The sequence below is a fragment of the Aotus nancymaae genome, unplaced genomic scaffold (genome assembly GCF_030222135.1).
Source record: "Aotus nancymaae isolate 86718 unplaced genomic scaffold, 86718_ANA_hifiasm-v0.15.2.pri h1tg000025l, whole genome shotgun sequence".
Classification (NCBI taxonomy): domain Eukaryota; kingdom Metazoa; phylum Chordata; class Mammalia; order Primates; family Aotidae; genus Aotus; species Aotus nancymaae.
The window spans coordinates 32,196,570-32,218,768 of NW_026988438.1; the positions used below are offsets into that span (position 1 = coordinate 32,196,570).

A 22,199-nucleotide genomic window follows, 5' to 3' on the forward strand; every position below is an offset into this window, starting at 1 on the left:
TGGATCCCATACTGATGGAGTCACCCAAAGGTCTTGTTCCATCTGAAAAGCTACACTTGAGACCAACCTTGGTCTTGGGTTGGCAAGGCCCGTGCATCAGCTGATTGAATTCTAAACTGAAAGCATCATCTGTCTATTATGTAGCACTGATGAGAAACCAGTGCTTGAGAAATCACAAGGCCCAGCAGTCTCATTTTTTAGTCATCTCTCATGCTTACACTAAGGGAGGGTGGCGGTGAGGTGGGACAGGGAGGATAGGTACAGGAAAATGCCAGACAAGATGGGCAACCCCGGCAGCTTGCGGTCCTTCCAAGGGAATATCCTCAACTCTAGTCCTTTGAACACCAGAATGATGTTAATCAGGGGATTTTTTTGTATCAGCATTGTCAACATTTACATTCACTTTACACATTGGATTTGCATCTGAAAAGACCAACTATAATCAACATTTAAGGGATAACACTCAAATTTGCATCTGATTGAACAGACATGTTAAGTAATTTTAGCCCCCGCTGTTGCTAGGAAACCAATTAATAATGCTCCACATTTCATTAAAAACCGGGTTCTATTTTGCTTTCATTTAACTTCACAATTCAGCTGCTTGTGCTGCACTTTTTCCCCCTCGGTAAATTGTGACAGATAAATTATCGTTTTACTAAATTTATTTCTGTGATTACAATTGTTAGTCATATCTGTCAATACAACTTCAAAGCTTTTTAAAAATGCTTCAGGGGAGAAAACTGAATTTTAACTGTTAATCATTTTTTCCTTTATAGCTTATTGGGTCTTAAATAATATTTTTGTGAAGGCCTTCCAAATTGTGGGTTAACAAAAGGAAAAAAAAAGCAATCTTTCCTGTTCTATAATTGCACCTTCTCAATGTAGTGACTAATAATTAGAATATTAGGCACTATTCAGAAAGTGACAGACAGCTGATTAAGCATTCAGCTGCATTTTATTTTCTCTGCTTTCCATGGTTTGTAGGCTAGATCAGGTTCTGTCCTTTATACAGTGCAATTAAAATTTTTATGACTTTATTTTACATGATAGATTCCTGCTCTTATAAAGTACATTTTTTAGCGACTGTAATGCCTCTTTGAGCCAATCAACTGGGTAGCTGCATTTAAACAGTAATGACATTGTACAGTTTAGCATTTTGTAGTATTGATCTGGTCAAAATGCTCATTAAAAAGCAAAATTAGTTCCTATTCACATCTGTTCTACAGCATTTCAGTCACTTTATTTAAATGTGTCTGGTTCTTCAACTTAGTTAAATGGTGATCTCGCCTCTTTTCTAAGGGCTAAGAAAAGCAAAATAGACTCTGCTTTCATATTTTATACTCTACTTTGATCTTTTGGCTCTATCTGAAGGTAAAGTGTCAAGGACATGGACTTTGGAAGCACAAGGCCCTGCAGTCAAGTTCTAGCTTGGCTCCCTCTGTGGTTCTCAGCTTATTTGTCAAGTGAAGATGAAAGGATGGCACTGGGGAGAAGGTGACATCCAGGATAGTGAAGAGTGGGGTGGGCAGCAGATCGTTGGAACCTCTTCCTTCCCTTTCTCTCGAGAACCGCTTGGGCTGCCGCAGCACACAGTATCACAGACTAGTTGGCGTCAAGGGTTGAAAAGTATTTTTCTCACAGTTTTGGACACTAAAAGTCTAGGAGCAGGGTGCTGACAGGGTTGGTCTCCTCCAAGGCCTCTCTGCCTGGCTCACAGATGGCCGCCCCCAGCTGTGTCCTCACAGAGTCTTTCCTCTGGGCGCACACACTCCTGGGGTCTCTCTGTGTGTCCAGCTCTCCTCTTAGTAATCACATTGGATTAGGGCCCATCTTAATGGCCCCATTTTAACTTAATTTCCTTTTTAAAGGCCCTATCTCCAGATAGTTACTTTCTGAGGTGCTGGGGATAAGACTTCAATATGTGAATTTTGGGAGGACACAAGTCAGCCCCAAACAGACACTGACCGAGATGCTGCATGTGGCACAGTGCTCTCTCCTGTTCACTCACGTTGGTTTTTACTCAGCAGTCAAAACAGCTGAAACATCAACAGAAGAACCAGGAAATGGGGTTCTTTGGTTGTGACTTTTCTGGTTAGCTTTTCTGGTTAGGTTAGAATTGATCAGAAATAGTACTATTACCTGCCTCTTTGATTTTTGGTTAGTATTTCTACCTTTTTGGATCTGTTCTATGGCCACTTTTTCCTGACCTTAGAGTCATGAATCTTAGGATTTTAAGACCCTTATCTCCACCCTCCATCATTGCTATAGGTGTGTATGCACAAGGTGCAGGAGATAGGGATGCATGTCCACTTCCATTTTTAAATGAATTCTGGGGAAGTGTTTGCCTCTGATGTGGCTGCCAGGGGTCAGGCTTTGTGGCCAGCACACAACAGGCAATTAGAATATAATGACACAGACACTGTAGAGGTCATTCGTTCATTCAGCTAATCTTTTCTGAGTGCCTACTGTGTGCCACTGTGCTGGTCACTTGGGTTGCAGTGACAGATAAAAATAGGCATTGTCCCTGTTCTTACGAAGCTTACAGTCTGGTGGGGAAATAGATGTTGGGGGTTAGGGAAGGCTTTGCTGGTTGAACTGAGATCTGAAGACAGTGAGACTTACTTTGAAGAAGGGGTGAGTGGTAGGGGTCACAGTGCTGGGGGTGGTCATGATTCAGAGTACAGGCAGGAGCATTTCTGAAGAGCAGACTGCATGTGCACAGGCCCTGAGACAGATAGCAGATTAACATGGAAGCCACAGAGAAAAGAGCAGTGTGGCCAGAGGAGAGAGCGAGGGTGGGGCATGCAGGGTGACACAGCTGGAAAGTCCCCTGGAAAGGCTGGGGGAGTTGGAAAAGACTTCCCGGGGAGGTGACATCTGTGTCTTTAAGGATAGAACTGATTTCTTCTGATAGAGAAGAGGGAGAGGCATCTTTAGATAGGATATCAGTATTTTGGTGTGTTCAAGAAATAATGAGAAGTTCATTGTGGCTGAAATGTCACTTATGTGAAGGAACCCATCATTCCAGTTAATGGAAGTTCATACTTCACTGGGTTCTAGCTAACTGGGGGCTCACTAAATTTTCCAAATTGGGATGTGTCTGCCTGTAACTATGGAGGGGCTTATTACATAGAGAATGAATGAATGAACACGAGTGCTGCATCCCTGCATGGGTAGTGTTGATTGGCATTCCAGGATTGCCGTAACCTTGCACTCAATGATACGTTAGTGTTTCATCTGTTCGGGTCTGGTGGATTGATGGAAGGCAGGCCACATTGACATCTCAGGCCCAGCTGGCTCTTCAGCCACTGTTTTTTTCCTCCTCCACAGATCTGGCCTGGGGTGGGGTTGGGGCAGGGGTGCTTAATTCTGCTTGGTGGCCTAGTTGCCTGAACCATTTTCAACTCAAGGCAGAAGGGACCCAAAAGAGCTCCAGCCCTGTGATCTGGGTCAGCAGTTACTGTTAGGCTGACCTGGGTCATGGTGGCTGGGTTCTGGAAAACAAAGTTCAGATGTTCACATAAGCTGAGCTGCAGAGCATGTTCCAGACAGGATGGGAGCCTGGATTGGGTGGAAGGTGCCTGTCCTGTTTGCAGGGGAGGAAGGGGAGGAAAAGCTGAAACATGAATTTGGGAGCACATTAGAGAAGACTCTCTGGCAGCTGTATCACTGATGGAAGGTCCTCTATGTTATTTGCTTTTGTCTCAGACATGAATTCTTATTTCTTTCCCCAAAGAAGCTAAAATCAGATAAAAGATTTAAAATTGGAGCTTAGAATGATATGTTTCTCCTGCTTTTAACAATTCATTTAATTAAACGGAAATAAACAAGGCCACTTGCTGGCTGCTGCTAGCAAGCAATTAAATGAATTGTTAAAAAGTGTAGAGGTAGAAAGTATCTATACTTCAGAGATTTTCATAAATGCAAGGAATATTCTTCAATCTTAAAAACTTTTCTTTCTGTGTGAACATTGGCACATGTTCTACCATCTTATAGGTATGATGGTAGCTTGGGAGAGGACTTTTGTCAGCCAGCTTCCAAGATTATGGAAGCTGTCCTTCGGCGTCCCAAAAGACAGGGACACCGAAGGTGATTATAAAATGAGGGTACACATTTATTTGTGAATAACAGGAAAGCTGTGTAAAACAACACCTAAAGGGTGTCTCACTTGGTCAACATGGGCTTAATAATCTATGCCCAATTAAGTGCTATCAGTTTTTTCTAGGCCCCAGAGAGAAATGTACAAACATATGAGACAGTCTTATGAACACTGGTCACATGTATGCAACTACATCTCTGTTAAATTTGACTCACTTTTAGGGGATTCAGGAAACATGATTGAGCACCAGTTGTCATTTCAGTGAGCACAAGGGTTGGGATGAAAATAGGATCACACATTTCCCCCTTGAGTTTCATATAAATAGTGGAGAAGAAATTACATGGATATAGAAACAGAGCTCATGTTAAAAATCCTACACCATGCTACATCTCACAGCTTTGTAGATGACTCCTGGACCCTACCAGCCTGTTTCAAATTGCACATCTCACATGGCTATTCTTACTTTGTGCTTGTAGATACTGTTCATTGTAGTTCCATTTTACCTGTAGCTGGAGATAACAGCTACCTCTCTTAGAGAGCTCTCTGGCTTCAAGCAGGGGCAACTCACTGGCCAGACGGGAGGGTAGAGCATTGATATGGCAGAATAAGGGAACCCCTGAGTTTGTTTATTTATTTATTTATTTATTGAGACAGAGACTTGCTCTGTTGTGCAGTGGCGCGATCTCGGCTCACTGCAATCTCTGCCTCCCAAGTTCAAACATTTCTTCAGCCTCAGCCTCCCGAATAGCTGAGATTACAGGCACACACCACCATGCTTGGCTAATTTTTGTATTTTCAGTGGAGACGGGGTTTTGCCATGTTGGCCAGGCTGATCTCGAACTCCTGACCTCAAGTGATCCACTGCCCCGCCCCCAACCCTGGCCTCCCAAAGTGCTAGGATTACAGGTGTGAGCCACCATGCCCAGCGGAACCCCTGGATTTCATGGGCGGGGTTAATATCTGGACCTAGGGTTTAGTTCTGGAAAATATCTGGGCTTAGGGTTTAGTTTCTTAGCATCGTCTAGGTCCCAAGCAAATGCAGGGAGTAGGGGATTGAAAAGAGAGCAGCAGGGCAGAGCTGAGCAAATCTCCCATTTGCAGTGGGCTTCCCAGCTTAGCTAGGCCTCATCTGGGAAGAAGCTCCAAACAATTCATCAGACAGCTTAAGAGCCCCTGCGTGAATTCTAGAGGTAAAAGAATTGTGTGCAACTAGTGGTTCAGTCATCTTCCTCTACCCCTAGGGACAAAGGGAAAGAGGCCTGCTAGACTGCCTTCATATTTTTATTCACTTCCTTTTAGCATTTGATATTATAGTTTAGCTTCTTCATGTCTCAAGTTCCTCAAGCAATAAAATGGGTTTGATGAACAGGGGTCAGAAGTCTCCTTTGGCTATAATGTTCAGTAATTATGGCATTCTAGGGAGTGCAAAGAAGAGAATAAGCATCCAGTCCTCAAAGACCTGTACTCTAATTAGGGAGTTTCATTAAACCCCTGAAAAGTTTAAAAACAAAACAGCCCCACCAAACAAATAAAAACCATAAGTACTTTTATGTGATAAGGTAAGTGCTATTGCAAGACAGAAAGGGATTGATAGTCCCTGATGTGGGCTTGGGTGCCTATGGGAGTCTTTGTGGCCATTGGAGGGGTTGGATTGCATATTTTAGGATGGCAGGGTTAGAGGGGACAGAAAAAAACTACATCTGTCTTGCTCACTGCTGAATCCAACACATAGTAGGGGCTTGTTAGGCATCGTTGAATGTACCAGTACAGTAGGATATAACTGCTGATACAGATATATGTATAGGTAATGCTTATAGTTAGGTAAGGGACTAGTGGGGTAAGCGGCAGGGAATTAAGACAAGATTAAGCAAGAGTTTTTATCAGTTCATTGATATGCCCCAAATGCCCAGAATAGCATCTGGCACATAGTGGGTATTCAGTAAATATCTGTTGAGTGAATGAGATGATTTATGGCATAATTTGGGGCTGTCATGTAAGTAGTAGGGGGAAGCATGGAAGGTTTCTGAGAAGTACCATTCAGGAAAGGTCCATGGCAGCCATGTGGAAAGCCGATTTTAAATGGAGGAACGAAGAAGCAAATTAAGAGATGATGAAGTGGGCGCAGGGTTGTGAGGAGGGTCTGAAATAGATAAGTGACATTGGAAACAAAAAGGATGGGCAAGATGCAGACATCACAAAAGCAGACTTGGTGAGTGGTTGTCGTAGGTGTCAAGGGAAGGTTGAGTCAGAAGATGCCTATGGTCTGAGGTGCTAAGGAGTCCAGGTAAGTTGGAAAATGATCACATGATTGACATAGATAGGGGAAACAAAGTAGGGTTTTGTTGAAGGGGAGGTGCAGGGGGCCTTCATGGTTACTTTTAGATACTTAGGTATGATATAAGGGCAAATCATCTCCATTAGGCACTTACTTGCAAGCCAACAAAAGGTTGAAATTCAGGAGCATCCTCTCAGCGCTGGAGATCAGGTTTGTGAGTGATGGTCTGCAGGCTGCCGAGGGAAGCAGGAGCTTCTTGAGGGTGGGAGTGGGTAGGGAGACTGCGGGCTGCCTGGGGAGCAGCATGGCCACTGCCTCTTGGTTCACAGAGCTGTTGGCTTCCGGTTCAACTGTTTCTTTTAACAGCACCGAGGTCTTAGGAGCCATACTTTGTTCATGTCTAGGGAGCTTTCATTCCACTGGATTCTCCCTGCCCTCTTTGCCAGCATTGCCTACATTACTTATGTAGGGGCATTTTGTTGTCGTAGCTGTTTAACTGGTAAGATCATCTGCTATGGGAAAGTTTTATATTTTGTGTCTAATACATGAGCATCCCCTGAGGGAACAGATCCCCCTGCTGTTTTTGAAGGATATGCTGCTAATGACTCTGTGTGTGTGTGTGTGTGTGTGTGTGTGAGTTTTAAAACTCTTATAACCTCAAATGACAGGGTAATGTATACATTATGGATTGAATAAAAACTTGAAGACTGTTAATATGGAAGATTAGAATTAGTAATGAAATGCAAGGTCATTTGCCATAGAATACTGTAGCTTTCACATTTTTACTTTAAGAATTCCAGTTTACTAGAAACTTTCAAATAGAAATAATTGGGAATGTTAGATCCTTGTTAAAAAATATTCTTTTTGTGCTCCTCTCGGTGGCACATATGCAAAAATAGGGAAGACACAGAGAAGATGAGCATGGCCCTATGCAAGGATGACACGCAAATTTACAAATCGTTTTATACTTTTATCGCTATGAAAAACTTGAAATGTCATTTACTACTTTGCCGGCTGAGGTGGACCAGACATTTTCAGATTTGCCTGTTTTCCCTGTCCTATTTTTGTTGTAGTTTTTTTTTTTTTTTTGAATACTGCATTGGTGTTCATATAAAATAAACTTGAGGAAACCAGAGTTCTGTGAGTTTTCTCAGACTTTAATTGTGTTGTATTGCCTGCTTTTTAAACAAATTAATTCTGAAAAATAATTTAGCGACCTCCTAGTTGTAGTTTTCTAAATGGCGGTTTGTGTCTGTATATCTCTTCAAGTCAAGCATCTGCTTAAAAGATATTGTTGATGATGTGATGAATGAATGCAGTTTCATGAAACTTGGCAGTTCCCATAAATAATTGAATAACCTAAGTTGTATTTACCTCTGTAGTGTCTAGACTACAGAATTAGAACCATGAGTTTATAAAAATCCAGGTTACTGTCTAGACAAATAGAATAGTATTTAAAAATTGTGTTTTCCATGAGATGATGATATTTTTAGTATATAGTATTGGGCCAAGTGGGTGGCTATCCAGAGAAAGGTGAGATTGGTTCTGTATCTCATACCATTCAGATAAATTCCAACTTGATCAATTAATTTTATATGATTACCAGTGTCGTATTCAAAAGAGTTATGACAAAGAAAGAAGGGAGGGAGAAACGAGAAAGGCAATACAGCAAGCGTCTAGTCTACCTCAGTTGCAAAAAAGTGAAAAATGATATTTTTAAGAAGGATTTCAAGATACAAATACATATTTGTATCTGCATAAAATGCTGAGAAACTAGAAGACATTCCTTTATAACCTTGAAGTAAGAAGGGCTTTTTAGCCATGACTCAAAATCCAGCAGCCATTAAAAAAAAATTGATAAATTTGACTAAATTCAAATATTGTTTACCTGATTTAAAAAAAAATGCATAAACAAATTCAAAAGACAAATGACAGTCAGAGAAGAAACTATTTGAAATGGACAAAGAGTTAACCTCTATATAAAGAGCTTCTACAAATGAATAAGAAAATGACATGAAGGCTAAGGTGGATGGATCATTTGAGGTCAGGAGTTTGAGACCAGCCTGGACAACATGGTGAAACCCTGTCTCTACTAAAAATGCAAAAACTAGCTGGGCATGGTGGTGCACACCTGTAATCCCAGCTACATGGGAGGCTGAGGCAGGAGAATTGATTGAACCTGGGAGGCAGAGGTTGCAGTGAGCCAAGATTGCACCACTGCATTCCAGTTTGAGCAACAGAGCAAGACTCCATCTCAAAAAAAGAAAAAAAAAAGAAAGAAAAGAAAATGTCTTGGAATACCAATAGACTAGGCAAAGTATATGAACAGATTATCCTCAGAGTAAGAAATACATTGTCTTGGCCAGGAACAGTTGCTCACACCTGTAATCCCAGCACTTTGGGAGGCCGAGGAGGGTGGATCAATCATGAGGTCAGGAGTTCGAGACCAGCCTGGCCAACATGGTGAAACCCCATCTCTACTAAAGATACAAAGAATTAGCCAGTCGTAGTGGCGTGTGCCTGTAATCTTATCTACTCAGGAGGCTGAGGCAGGAGAATTGCTTGAACCCGGGAGGTGGAGGTTGTGGTGAGCTGAGATTGCACCATTGCACTACAGCCTGGGCGACAGGGTGAGTCTTCATCTCAAAAAAGAAATATATATTGTCTTCAAACCTACAAAAAGATCTTCATATAAGGTAATAACATAATAAGAGAAAGACAAACTTAAACTGTGCTGAAGTAGCACTTTTAACTTTATCAGATTGGCATAAATTCTACAGTGTGAATTTAGACATTGTTTGACATTGTTGACCACTTGTGGAAACATCAGCACTGTACTTCTGAGAGTACAGAATGGCATAACCCTTATGAGGGCCAGTTTGGCCAGTTTTCATCTATCAAGATTACAAATCTAGTTATCCTTTGACCCAGTAGTCTGGCTCTGGCCATTTCTCCTGCAGATGTATCTGAATGTGTATGCAGTGACGTATAGAGTAGGTGTTTCATTAGACTATTGTCTGTAATAGAAAAGACTGGAAGCAATGCAAGTACCCATTGGTGAAAGACTGGTTAAATAAACTATGATCCACCTTTGCAATGGAATATGGTGCAGCATTTTAAAGAGAGCATGGAAACTCTTCATACACTCATAGGGAAAGATCTCCAAGATATGATATTAAATGAAAAACAAAAAAAAAACAAGGTATAGAACCATATATAGTATGCTCCCTTTGATGTAGAAAGGAGACAAAATAGGAGTCTATAGTCATATCTGCCTGATCAATGAAGAAACATTGAAAGGATAAACAAAAGGAGCTCAATAAAAGTGGTTACTTTAGTGGGTGGGAGGGTTGGGGGGGTAAGGATGTGGTCAGCAGGAAGAGGCGGGGGCAATGCTCTCCATTGTGTACTCCGTTGCATTATTTTTATATTTGAAACCTGTAAAGTATTACCTATTCAAAACAAAAAATAAGTTACATGTCTTTACAGTTGTATTTCAGTGCCAGTTCAACGTATATCCAAAGGCCAGAAATACCTTCCCAGAGCTTTGTCATTTCTTGGTGGTACTGTTGAGCGCAGCCTCCTAAGTGGGTCTTCTATTAGCGGTAGTGGTTTATCTACAGCTGTGCTGTCCATTGTGGTAGTCACTCTCCACATCTGGCTTTTGAGCACTTGAAATGTGGCTAGTCTAAATTGAGATGTGTCGTACATGTGTCTGATTGAGAAGACTTAGTATGAAAGAAAGAATGTAAGCTATCTCATTTACAATTTAAACAATCTTGATTACATGTTGAATGATAGTAGTTTGGGTTTGAGGGGTTAAAGCATATTATTAAATTAATTTCACTTGTCTTTTCTTACCTTAAATGTGGCTACTAGAAAATTTAAAATTACATATGTGGCTTGGCCCTGTGGTTGGCATTTAACTTCTTTTGTGCAGCCCTGACGTAGGCTCCTATCCACAGTCAGCATGTCTGCCAGAATTACTTGAAAACAACAGAACCTAGACATGTCATTTCACTGCTTTAAAACCTCTTGCCTCCTACATGCCTGTAGAGACCCTTTGTAAATAGTCTCTGAGATCCTTCCTTCCCCCATGCCCCACTTCCCTGCACATACAAACACTGCTTCTCTTTACTCCCTGGACTGCAGGCCACTTCATAAATTTGAGTCTCTGAACACACTGTTATTTCTGTTTAGAATGTCCTTTCACTTCCATTTTGTTGCCCAGAAAATTCTTACTCATCCTGTAAGCACTGTTCATGTGGCCCCTTCTTTGATGAAGCGTCCCTATTTGCCCATCCTGTTTTCTTACAGCATCTGGTAGACTTCTGTGTTCTCACACTCATCCTCAGTACCATGGTTGTCCTTTGAAAGGTATTGTCTCCCTCACCAGACTGGGAGCTCCTCAAGGGCAAAACCTATGCCATGTTTCTTTTGGTATTCTCAGACCTGAAACTGGCAATAACTAAACCCTAAAAGTAAAAAAACCCTAAAAAGAAGTTGGTTGTATTTGGTTGAGAGTACACCATGCCCAGTTTGCCTTGCTGACACTTCTGTTTGTCTGATCTATATATTGAGGAAAGCAGGTTCCAACCTGTCAGTCTTCCTTGATTAAGAATAGGTCTCTTTGGAATGCTTTAGCTTTGAACAGGCCAGCCTCCCTACAAGCAGAAGATTACAAACTGCAGAGATGTCAGTAGCACCAAACCCGCAGTGAGTTCTAGTTTTCGGGGCTGTGTTCAGACTGTAAGATGGAATTATCTGTGTTCTGTTCAGAGAGCAGAACTCTCCAGGCTGGCAAGGTGCCTGTGTTTGCAGAAGGTAAAGGTAGCAGGTGGTTTCCAGAAGGTGAAAGCATCGGTGGACCCTGGCCAGCTCCAAGGAGGCAGTGAGCTAGAATAATGAAGTTCCCCACAGTCTGGTCTGTGGGAGCCTACTTCAGTTACCACCTCTGTGGAAAGTTGTTCTTGTTTCTTAATATTCCCCTTGTCCTTCTCTTCTGTTGTGTTAAGCTTTTGTTCTAAAGAGAAATGAAGAATAATAAACAATATCTAAGATATGTGGAGCAAAGATTTTTGGAAGGAAAAATTGGAATTTTGCAAGAAAGTTCTCTCCTTAGCAAAGTAGACTGAAAGGACCTGTGTTTACCCCAAGATTTTAGAAGCCTTATTACCAGTGTTCAGGATCTATTTATTTCTTATATAGAGATCCAGTTACTTTCATCAGGCAAAGCTTCCTGTGCAGCTCTAAAAATCAGCTGAATGAAGAGCCCTTTCTTTAGCAAAACTTTGAGAGCTAGTAGTGTAGTAGAAAGGGCAGTGTCTTCCATGGCTAGAAAAACCAGTCTGAACCTAGGACTATCACTACCTAGTAGTGTGGACTTAGCAAGTTACTTCCCGTCTCTCAGCCTCATTATTTAGTAAAATGAGGCTATAACCACCTCATGGGTTATAGGCATTACAAGAGGTGAATGAATGCAGGGCCTAGCACTGTGCCTGGTCTATAGTAGGTTCTGGTAAACAGGAGTTACAGCTCCACTATGAATATAGATTTTCTTTTGCAGCTGTCTGGTGTTGAATCACCAGGTGAGCATGCCCAAGGCCAGAGAGGAGCATGTCCTTTCCTAACGGCCAGACTGCGGTCAGTGAGTACTCCTCAGCAGCAGTGTTAGTAACCGTTCTTCAGAGCCTCACCACCAGCCCAGGGAGAGAGGACAGGAGCAGCTGGGTAAAGGAGTCAGGACACGTGGGTTGGAGAACTGGCTTTGCCATTAGTTAGTCCCATGAGGATTCACTCTGCCTCCTTGGTCCTGTTTGTAAAATGAGGCTGGTGATTATTTCCATCTCTAAAATGCTATAGTCTGTCACCATAAAGCAACAGAAGTGGGCCCCCAGTGGTTACACTGCTTTGTTTTTAGAAACTGATTCCCCAGGCCAGACTCTTTGAGAATGAACCTGGACATTACACAACAAGGCTTGTGTCACCTCTGAACGCCCTGAACTGGAGATGGGTTCCCAATTTGAGATTGTGGCCAGAGGCCCAAGTTGTCTTTCGGGGCCCCATTCCCCGCATTCTGCTTTCACATTCTCCTGAGCTCGACCTGGCTCAATTTCTCCCTAGAGAGGCTCACACTTTTTTTTTTCCGGGGTTGAGATCTGATCCTTGTCATTCTTTTAACAAGAGATATAAAATAATCATTTTTAAGAGGAAGATTATCAGCAGGCTGTTTTTAGAAGTGGAGTTTTTGTGCTTGATACAAATGTTTATGAATGTTTGCTTTCTCTTAAGCACTTGAGGTCTGTATAGCCATCCTTCTCTGCCTCGTTCGCTCCCCTACCTCCCCTGCCTCCCATCTCCTTTGACTGCTAACCTGGGGCAGGCCTTCCATTCATTCTTGTTTGAGATAGATGAACACAGTACTTTGTATGCCTTATGACCAGATAATTCCAGCTGGCAGTAATCAACATTTGGGGCTAATTATCATTATAAGGTAATTTTATTGCTGCCCATAATTGATCTTTTCTTAAACCAATTGTAGCATTTCTTTTGTCACATAATTTAAAATTTTTTTAAAAAATACTTTTGGCAATAAACTTTTGAAAACAGATTTTCTACACTCAGTTCTTTTTTAAACCAACTTTACAAACTTCAAGTGTGCCTTCATTAATGTGGTGATTTGTCTGCTTTGTAATATTGCATATTCAAAATAAAAAGAACATGGAAGCAGTTCCTTGCTGAAGTGGATGTTAGAAAATCAGCATCTGGTTTGAGTAATGAGTCTTCTGGTCCAAGTTTTGCTTCAGTGAATGGAGCTAATGAAGCTGGCCTCTATTGTTAGGTCAGTGACTTCCCCTCCACTAACTTTTGGTTTCTTTCGGTTGCCAATTTGGAGGCCACTAAGGTTTCTTCAGAAAGTTCTGTCCTAGTAGTACTTGTTTTAAGTTACTCTGGGACAGCCACGTATCGGTCACCAGCAGGGGAGAGGTGAAGACACCTCATGATCATAAAATCGTAGGTTTGGGACATTTCAAGTATCCTTCGCCACCAGTCAAGCCCTGGCAACAAGCAAAGTGAAAAAAAAACAGCTCTAGAGTTGGAATGATCGAAAATTAGATGTTGGTATAGCACCGTAATACCACACAGTTCTGGGTCAGGTATGTAGACAGCTGTCCCAAGTCTTGTTTCTACCTTGAACTCTGATGCTTGCAGAAATATAGTTGTACCTGCGAAATGATAATACTGCCTGCAGGGCACAGAGCCACCCTGCTTCTCGTGCTGATAACACACATGCACTTGCACATGCATGCATGCTGCGTGCACATACACACCCCTAGGAAGTCTCCTGAAAGTAAATACACTGTTTTTGTTACTAGATTTTCTGATCTATGGGTATCTATGCTAATAACAAGTAACAGTACCCTCATCATCATAAAGTGATTTGGCTTTCAGAAAACCATTTTAAGATGAATAGGGTAGATTTTATTATCCCCTTTTACCGAGGAACTTCTTCAAAGAAGCATTGTGACTTATTCAAGACATAGCTGTCATGTGATAGAAAGCAGTGATATTTTATAAAGGCCTAGTTTTATATTTTACCATAAAATCAAAGGGAAATGCTTTATTGCATGTTCTTCCTCAATAAAAAGCTCACCAAATGAATGAATAAACAAAGAAACATATAAATAAAAATGTAACAAAACTCTAAAGAGAAATGTGGGATTCCCCCTCTGGGGTCCCCTTCCACTCAGTGTGGAAGCTGCTTTCCTCTCCAGGATTCCATCTTTGGGTCCCCTTCCACAATCTTCGTGGAAGCTTTCTCTCTCTCATCTTTTTCTCTCTCCTTTTTCTTTTCCTCTGCCTAAATAAATCACTTTTCTGCGAAAAACAAAAAAAAGAGAGAAATGTCTCCAGTGGTCAGAAAGTAGAAACATGGAAGCAAATGAATATTTTCTGTTTGTTACTTCTGTGCCTGTAACCAGATTTGGCAAGGATGCAGAAAAGCCTGTGGTAGATTTGCAAGAAATATTTATTGAACTTAACTGGATTAGCATTACTTTGCTAAGTAGGAAAACAACAGACTATCTCTTTATCTATGAATACTTCGATACTCAGGTTGTATCAAGCATAAAATAGGCCAGATTGACTATGAGTTCCTTATTTTTCTTCAGCCAGATCTAGTTGTCTCCTGTAGCAGAGTCCTCAGGAAACTCTAAGCCAGAAAATCAGGGTCATCTGTCCATCTTTTTGACCAGATTGCAAGCATTTTCCCATGCCTCATTTTTTAAAAATTTTAAATTTATTACCAGTGGTAGTTTTTACTGCTATCTTCACAAGAATAAGAGGAGAACAAAACTTTTGGATGGAATTAGAAGTCCCTCACAGGCAAGGCTCCTGGGTTGCGAGTGTGATTTTAGGTGACTGAGGTATCATGCTACCCTGTGGCCAGCCATGTGGGCACATCACCACATCTTAATCTTCAGGACTTTGGGGCAGAAAGCCCCATCCCCTTCACATCTTGGTAACTGAACTCTTACATCTTAGCTGAGAATCCTGGAATTTTTGCCTTTTTTTTTTTTTTTAACTTTCTTTTGAGATGAAGTCTTGTTCTGTCGCCCAGGCTGGAATGCAATGGTGTGATCTCGGCTCACTACAACCTCTGCCTTCTGGGTTCAAGCGATTCTCCTGCCTCAGCCTCCCAAGTAGTTTAGATTACAGGCACACACCACCACACCCAGCTAATTTTTGTATTTTTATTACAAGTGGGATTTCACCATGTTCTAGCTAGGCTGGTCTTGAACTCCTGACCTCAGGTGATCTGCCCACCTCAGCCTCCCAAAGTGCTGGGATTACAGATGTGAGCCACCACGCCCAGCCTGAACTTTCTAATTATAATTATTTTCAGTTGATTCTTTTCCTCTTGCCCAGGCCTCTTTTAAAATTTTAACTCTTCAGGAGCCAAATGAATGTTTTCCTTTTTCTTGATTAATGTGTGTGATGTGCAAGTGTTCCTTAAAAAATATCTAGTGTTTTTTTGTAACCTTTACAGCTTCATTCTGAGTTCTTTTCTGACAACTTCTCGTTAGATACTACAACTTCTCCTTAGATACTTCTACTCTTCTAAATTCACTTAGGCGGTTTAGTTCTTAAATGCCCGTCTGTTTTAGCTTGGCCGATTCTCTCTTCACTTTTTGGCCCTGTTCGGCCTTCAGGAGATGAGGCAAGATGAGTGCCCTCCATAATTCCGGTTTCTCAAGGCTAATACTGAACAGAGGTTGGCAGAGTGGGGAATGGAAGGACACTTATTTAGCGGCCTGTTGATAGAGTGAGTCCCAGTTCAGCCGTTCACTAGCTCTATTATCTAGGATGAGTTAATTTGTACAAACCTTAGTTTCCTTGTGTGTAAAATGAGTTAAATAATAGCCATTTCCCAGTGTTGAGGTGGATTGAGATGGTACAATTGGAAGGACTTTATAGTATTCAATGCTATTGTTATTGCAGATGCTCTTTCGTGGGCAGGTGGTTGATATACCTTGAGAGAGCGTTTCTAGGTTATCAGATGAAATGTGTAGGCATGGTGGCATTATCAGTTGCTTGAATAAGGAAAAGGAGACGCTATTTTTTAAATTTAAATTTTATTTTTCCCCACTTTATTGAGGTATCACTGACAAATAAGTGAATATATTTACCTTATAAAATGTGATATTTTGATATATGTAAACATTGTGGAATGATTAACACAAACCAGCTAATTAACAGACCCATCTCCTCGTTATCTTTGTGCGTGTGTGGTGAGAACATTTAAGATCAACCCTCTCAACAGCTTTCAAGTGTATAAAACAGAATTGTTAACTATAGTTACTGTGCTTATAAATTACATCCCCAGAATTATTCATCTTATAACTGAAAGTTTATGTCCTTTAGCTGATGGCTTCCTATTCCTCCTCCAGCCACCCACCCCCAGGCCCTGGCAACCAACATTCTAATTCTACCCTCTGTTTCTGTGAATTTGACTTTCTTAGTTCCCATATGTAAGTGAAATCATATGGTATTTGTTTGTGTCTTGACTTTTTCATTTAGAATAATGCCCTCAAGTTTCAGTCATATTATTATCAATGGCAAGGTTTCCTTTTTTATGGCCGAATAATTTCCATTGTGTATGAATACCACAATTTTTAAAGTCTGTTTACCCATCGAGGGACACTAAGGTTGTTTCCATGGCTTGGCTATTGTGAATGATGCTTCAGTAAATGTGGGAGTGCGGGTATCTCTTTGAGAAACTGATTTTGTGTTCTTTGGACAAAATCAAAAGTGGGGTTGCTGGATCACACGGTAGTTCTGTTTTTAATATTTTGAGGAACCTTCATACTGTTTTTTTCCGTAGTAGCTGTACCAATTTACATTCCCACCAGCAGTGTACAAGGGTTTCATTTTCTCCACAGAGGACAGGCCCTCCTTGATCCGGCTGCCTCGTGGGATGATCAGATCCATGAGAAACTGAGCAAGTGAACGTTAGAAGAGCAGAGAGAACTGTCAGGGAAGAGTAAAGACAACACGCGTTGTTCTGATTATAGAGAGATGAGCTTGGAAACCAAGGGCATGGACCAGCCTGCCACCAAAATGTAATAAAAGGAGCATGATGCCGAGGCTCCTCATTTGAAACTAGGATGCTAATGAACTTGGACTGAATGAATTTGGCATTGCTGGAAAGGGAAGCGTGATGATAGGTTGGAAGGTTAATCCAATCAGGGCATTAACGGGGCCTGGATATGACTGTCCCGACTAGGAAAAAGTAATGCCAAGTCCAGTGCCTGGCAGAGCAAGGGTTAAGTAAATACTTGTTGAGTGAATCAGTGGGTACAGTAAAGACAGTGCAGAGAACCAGTTGCACAATGGAGGTTGTATTCTCACAGTGCCCTCTGGAAAAGCCTGTACTCTGAAGAAGAGAGTTACTGCATTCCACCCCCCAGGTCAGTGAGCCTCTGTGACCTGGGAAGCTCATTCTTTTAGCCCTGATGGAGCACAAGTCTTCTGAGCTCAGGGAAGTGAGGTGTGCCTAGGTGTGGTGCTGGATCTAAGCCTTTATGCTTATGTCTCTGTTTTCATGTGTAGGCCACCATTTATTTTAGTTTAATAAATCATCTCTGTGAAAATGCTTTAGGTCCATCGTAGGATCTGTAAAGTGGAACCCATTTGCGTTCTCTGGCAGTAAACTACATTAGGGTTGTGTCTAATGGGAATGGTGTCTCTGTTTATTCTTTCCATTGAACAATTATAGAATGGCACTTTGTTCTGATAATGTTGTAACCTGTCAGGTCATCAAGTCCTCATTTTGCGTATGTGCCTTGGGTTGATTGTGTTTCACTTAATTTTGCCTTGTTTCTATTGGTCTGCCATGGCGGCCTCTGGCTTAGACAGCTACAGTGTAATTTTTGGCTTAAGAAGCCAATGGAGACACTAGATCCCTATATTACTGGCTGTTTCATGCTGTACATCATGAAACACATCTCCAGTTTAGGTTTCATCAATTTGGAGGGAGAAGCACAGTGAATACGGGAACCAAGAACATTCTCAGCCCCACCAAAGCACTTTACCCTAGGCCGTCTGATACCAAGGTTGGACAGTGTACCTGGTTGTATTCTCCACAGGTGATTTGCCTCAGCCTCTGTATGCTCTAATGTTGCTGTAGGAGGTCATGGTTTTTGAAATACATGAAAGTGCTTCGAGAGACTGGTTATAAAATTCTGCCCATGATGAGAAATGCCTCAAGATACTACACTCACTAAGTGCTGGAAACGTACTCTAGTGCGATGTTTATGGGTTTGTTGCTGTTTGAGGGACAAATATAAAGCACACCTGTAAAACTGGGAGAATTAGGTGGCAGATATGTTGGCAGCTTGAGTTGTCAAAGTTTAGATGCTTCTGCTGCAATTATCAACTTGTAGTCACTTTGTTCCCTCTTCCGGAAATAACTGAGGTATGATTTAAATAATTTTCCTGAACTCAAAATCTGTCAGGAACTAAGGCAGTCCTGTAAGTCTCAGATTCCTCCAGTTCCAGCCTTGTGTAGCCCACTAGACCATGGGGCCTGCGTGCAAGATGAAAGTGTAAATGTCTGAACCTGTTTCCTAAGTCAGTGGAGTGCTGTGTCTCTTGCTTATATATAGAGTATGGGATTTCATATTAGTGTGCATGGTGCTCACAGCTGAAAGGAGTATTTATATGCAGCCTTCAGAGGTATGCTTGGTATGAAAACCATAAGTGATTTGCCTCGCTGGTTTGTTTAAAATTCTCAAGCATACTGCTATCCTAACATAGCTTTTATTCACTGCATCTCCTTTACAGTGGAGGGAAATGACCATGTGGTGAATAAAAATATACTGGACTTGATTCCCTTCGCAAGAAAGGCCTCCGATGTTTATGTTAGAAGGTGATCCTGTGTTTCTTCTACTTGGCAGAAGGCTTGGATGTATAATGAGGTATTAACATGTGTCAGATCTTGTGTCTCCCCCGAACTTGGTGTTGTCTTGTAACACTTGAGTTCTATTTATTGAAATGATGACATGCAGTAATCAGGGCATTGCTGCTTGGCAAGCCAGGTGCATGTCTGCGTCAGAGGTTGTTGGGAGAGTGGCTATTGGAACATTAACTCCAGATTTCCTGACTTTTGTGTGATGAAACTATCAAACCCAATGTGGAGTTAAACCAATATCAAAAGCAGGTGAAAAGAAAAACCATTGCTCTCCAAAAGGAAAAATGTCACATCAGCAATACTAGGGGGGTTATTTGTAATCCTTTGGTCTGATAAGGATTCACTTATTTTCTCTAGTTTGACTATGATAAATAAAGCATTTTAAATGCTGAAGTAAACTGTGAGACAGCATTCACAGTGAATACTGTTCTTGTTACCTACTGAAAACCTGCACATATGCTTGAATTGGATCCCAGCAGAACCCATCATGGCTTGCCAGTGTGTCATCCTTAAAACTGTTTCCCATGACATCTCATTTTATTGGGAATATATTGTTACCCCTGGAAGAGAGTCCAAATGCAAAACAGCTTTTTGTTTGTTTGGTTTACTTTTAATGAAGAAAGAAGCCAGGGTTGATGAGGATAAGATGCTGTGTGCTCATCGAGTCACTTACATAAAGTGAAAAATGAAAGCTTTTTCTATAGCTGCTTGTGTAATTCTTTCTGGTGGACTCTTCCTCTTACTTCTGGGGTAACACAGTCTCAATGTAATGATGTGAGAGGAGTAAGTCAAGCTTGGTATGTTGCTGACAGGCAAAATCTTACAATTAAGCTGATTAAGTCTTAAATTGGTCAATTTCCAACTTTGATATTAGAGTATTTAGCAGGATATAATTTTATAAGTTGCTTCTTTCTAAAGGAGCCTTAGGGTGTGATGAAGGAAATCCTTTTGTCAAACTAAAAGGTGAACTTGATACAACTGCCTTCCTGTCAACTCTGCGCATTCCTGAAACAGGGCAGGCATTGCTGCTGGGCTCAAGTGCCCCAAGGTACAGCTTTATCCATTCGAAAACCCTTATGTGTTCGGCTCAATTAGATTAATTTCCTTCCTCACCAGGATTCACAATGCTTTGCAGTTTATCTGCGGTAACTAAATACTAGTTTTGTAAGTAAAAGGTACTATTATTGATCTCAGAAGGGCCATGGTTCTTTTGAACTTATGGAGAGGAGTTCCCAACAACCATTTCTAATGAAGATGGAATATGGGTTAGCAAAACTGTTTTTAAGTAGAGTTTTCTACTGGCTAAGAGGCTTTTGCATTTAGGGGAGAGTTCTTGTTTGTTTTTTTAACTCTGTGTCATTTCTGTTTGGTGTCTCTAAAAATCATCTGGGCATGTCATAACCCAACATGCAGTTTTCTGTATCTCCTCGAATTACTAGCATATTTTAAATACTCATGGTTTAAAGATGAAGATCTTTAAGCTAAACCCAAGCTGTTGTCTATTGAGAAGTCACACAGAAATCCACCTCGGGTGAAACATGGTTGTATCATCAGGACTAAGCAAAAGTCAAGGGCAGAGTCCTCTACCCTGAGTGGCGTTAAGTTAAGTGGTATAATATTTCTGATGCACAGTAAAGAAAGAATGGGCACTGTTTGCACTCTTCGGTGATCACACTTTTAATCTCCCCTTATCCTTCCCCATGGGAAGACAAAAATGGGAAGATTCAAATAATTATTTATAGGGTTAGGCATTGAATGGTCTGTGAACCTAATACTTCCCAGAATCCTAGTGTTCTAGGAATCCTCAGTTACCAACCTTGGTACTGAAATAAATAAAGAGGGAGGTGGGGAATCACAGGTCAAGCATGGCTAATTAAGGCCACATCTGGCAGGACTGGGACACATCTTCAACAGTGATAATAGTAACACTATCCACATGTTTATCTAAGTGACAAATTATGGAGTAGTTACATCCACATTCCTTTTTTTGTGAGTTTCTTACATAACTCAGACAGGTAAGAGCAGGCCAGTAAATCCTATTTATTTATTCAGGGAATATTTATTGAGTGCCTAGTATTGGCCAGGCCCTGTCCTAGGTACAAAGGATATAATTGGGAACAAAACCATAAAGAAATCCTGTTTTTGAGGAATTTATGTGTTAGCTGTAGGGAGGTGACCACAAATACATGAAGTAAGTGAAACAAAAGTTATGTTGGGAAATGAAACTGCCATGGAGAAAAGTAAGATAAAGAAACTGGAAGGGGAGCATGGAGTTGTCACAGCACTACCTAGGGTGGCCTGGGAGTCGGCCCAGGGAGAAGACGTTTGAGTAATGACCTGCAGGAAGTGGGAAGGGGGCCAACAGGGAGAGCAGCATTCCAAGTAGAGGGAACAGCTTGGCCTGGGGCCCTGAGGTGGGAGCCTGCCTGGTGTGCTGGAGGAACCGCAGGGAGGCCAGTGGGGCTGGAGTGAGTGAGAAAGAGAGCAGGGGGAGATAACGTGGCAGTGGGCACCCACATAGGCCCGTGCAGGGCTTGAGGCGTTTACTCTCTGGGAGATGGGGAGCCACTGGGGCCTGAGAAGAGGAGTGACAGGATGGACGAATGGGTACTTTAATAGTGTGACTCTAGCTGCCGTGTCTTGAGTAGACTGGAGGGGACAAGGGTGGAAGCAGGGGGACTGATTAAGAGGGGCTTGCAATCGTCCCGTAAGAAGATGGTGGCCCGGGACTAGGTGGTAGTTGTGAAGGTGGTGGGAAGTGGTAGAGTTCTGGGTAGATTTTAGAGGTAAGGGCAACAGGTTTGGTTTGGGTGTGAGAGAAAGAAAGAAGCCAAGGATGACTCCAGAGTGTCTGACCTGAACAACTGGAAGGATTTGGTTGGCATTCGCTGTGATGGCTGGAGGAAGTTTGGAGGAAGATGGAAATCAGGATCTCTGCTTTGGCCAGGTTAAGTTTGAGATGCCTATTAGATGCCGAATGATAATTTTCAGTGGGCAATTTAAAAAATTATTCTAGAGATGGATCTCACTCTGCTTTCCAGGCTGGAGTGCAGTAGCTTTTCAGAGGCATGATCATAGTGCACTATAGCCTCAAACCCCTGGCCTCCAGCCATCCTCCCACCCCAGCCACCTAAGTAGTTGGGACTATAGGTACATACCACCATGCCCAGCATCCAGTGGGCAGTTTTTGGTGTTCGTGTCTGGAGTTCAGGAGAGCGGTCAGGACTCAAGGGAATGGTGAGCATTAAAATAATAGACTAGATGAAATCCAGGAAGCAGTAATGGAGACCAAGAAGGAGGTACCACCGAGGTGGGAGGAAAAGCCAGGAGGGAGTGACCTGGAAGCCAAGGCA

At 41.8% G+C, this 22,199-nt stretch overlaps 1 protein-coding gene and 1 non-coding gene across 2 annotated transcripts in view; both read left to right on the forward strand.

The window, feature by feature from the left end:
• Window positions 1-22,199, forward strand: part of JAZF1 (JAZF zinc finger 1) — a 338,342-nt gene that overhangs the window by 55,593 nt on the left and 260,550 nt on the right. The gene's annotated exons all lie outside the window — the stretch shown is intronic.
• LOC135276571 (U6 spliceosomal RNA) lies at window positions 7,241-7,346 on the forward strand. Its single transcript, XR_010344132.1, has one exon. It is a non-coding gene; the product is annotated as a U6 spliceosomal RNA (small nuclear RNA).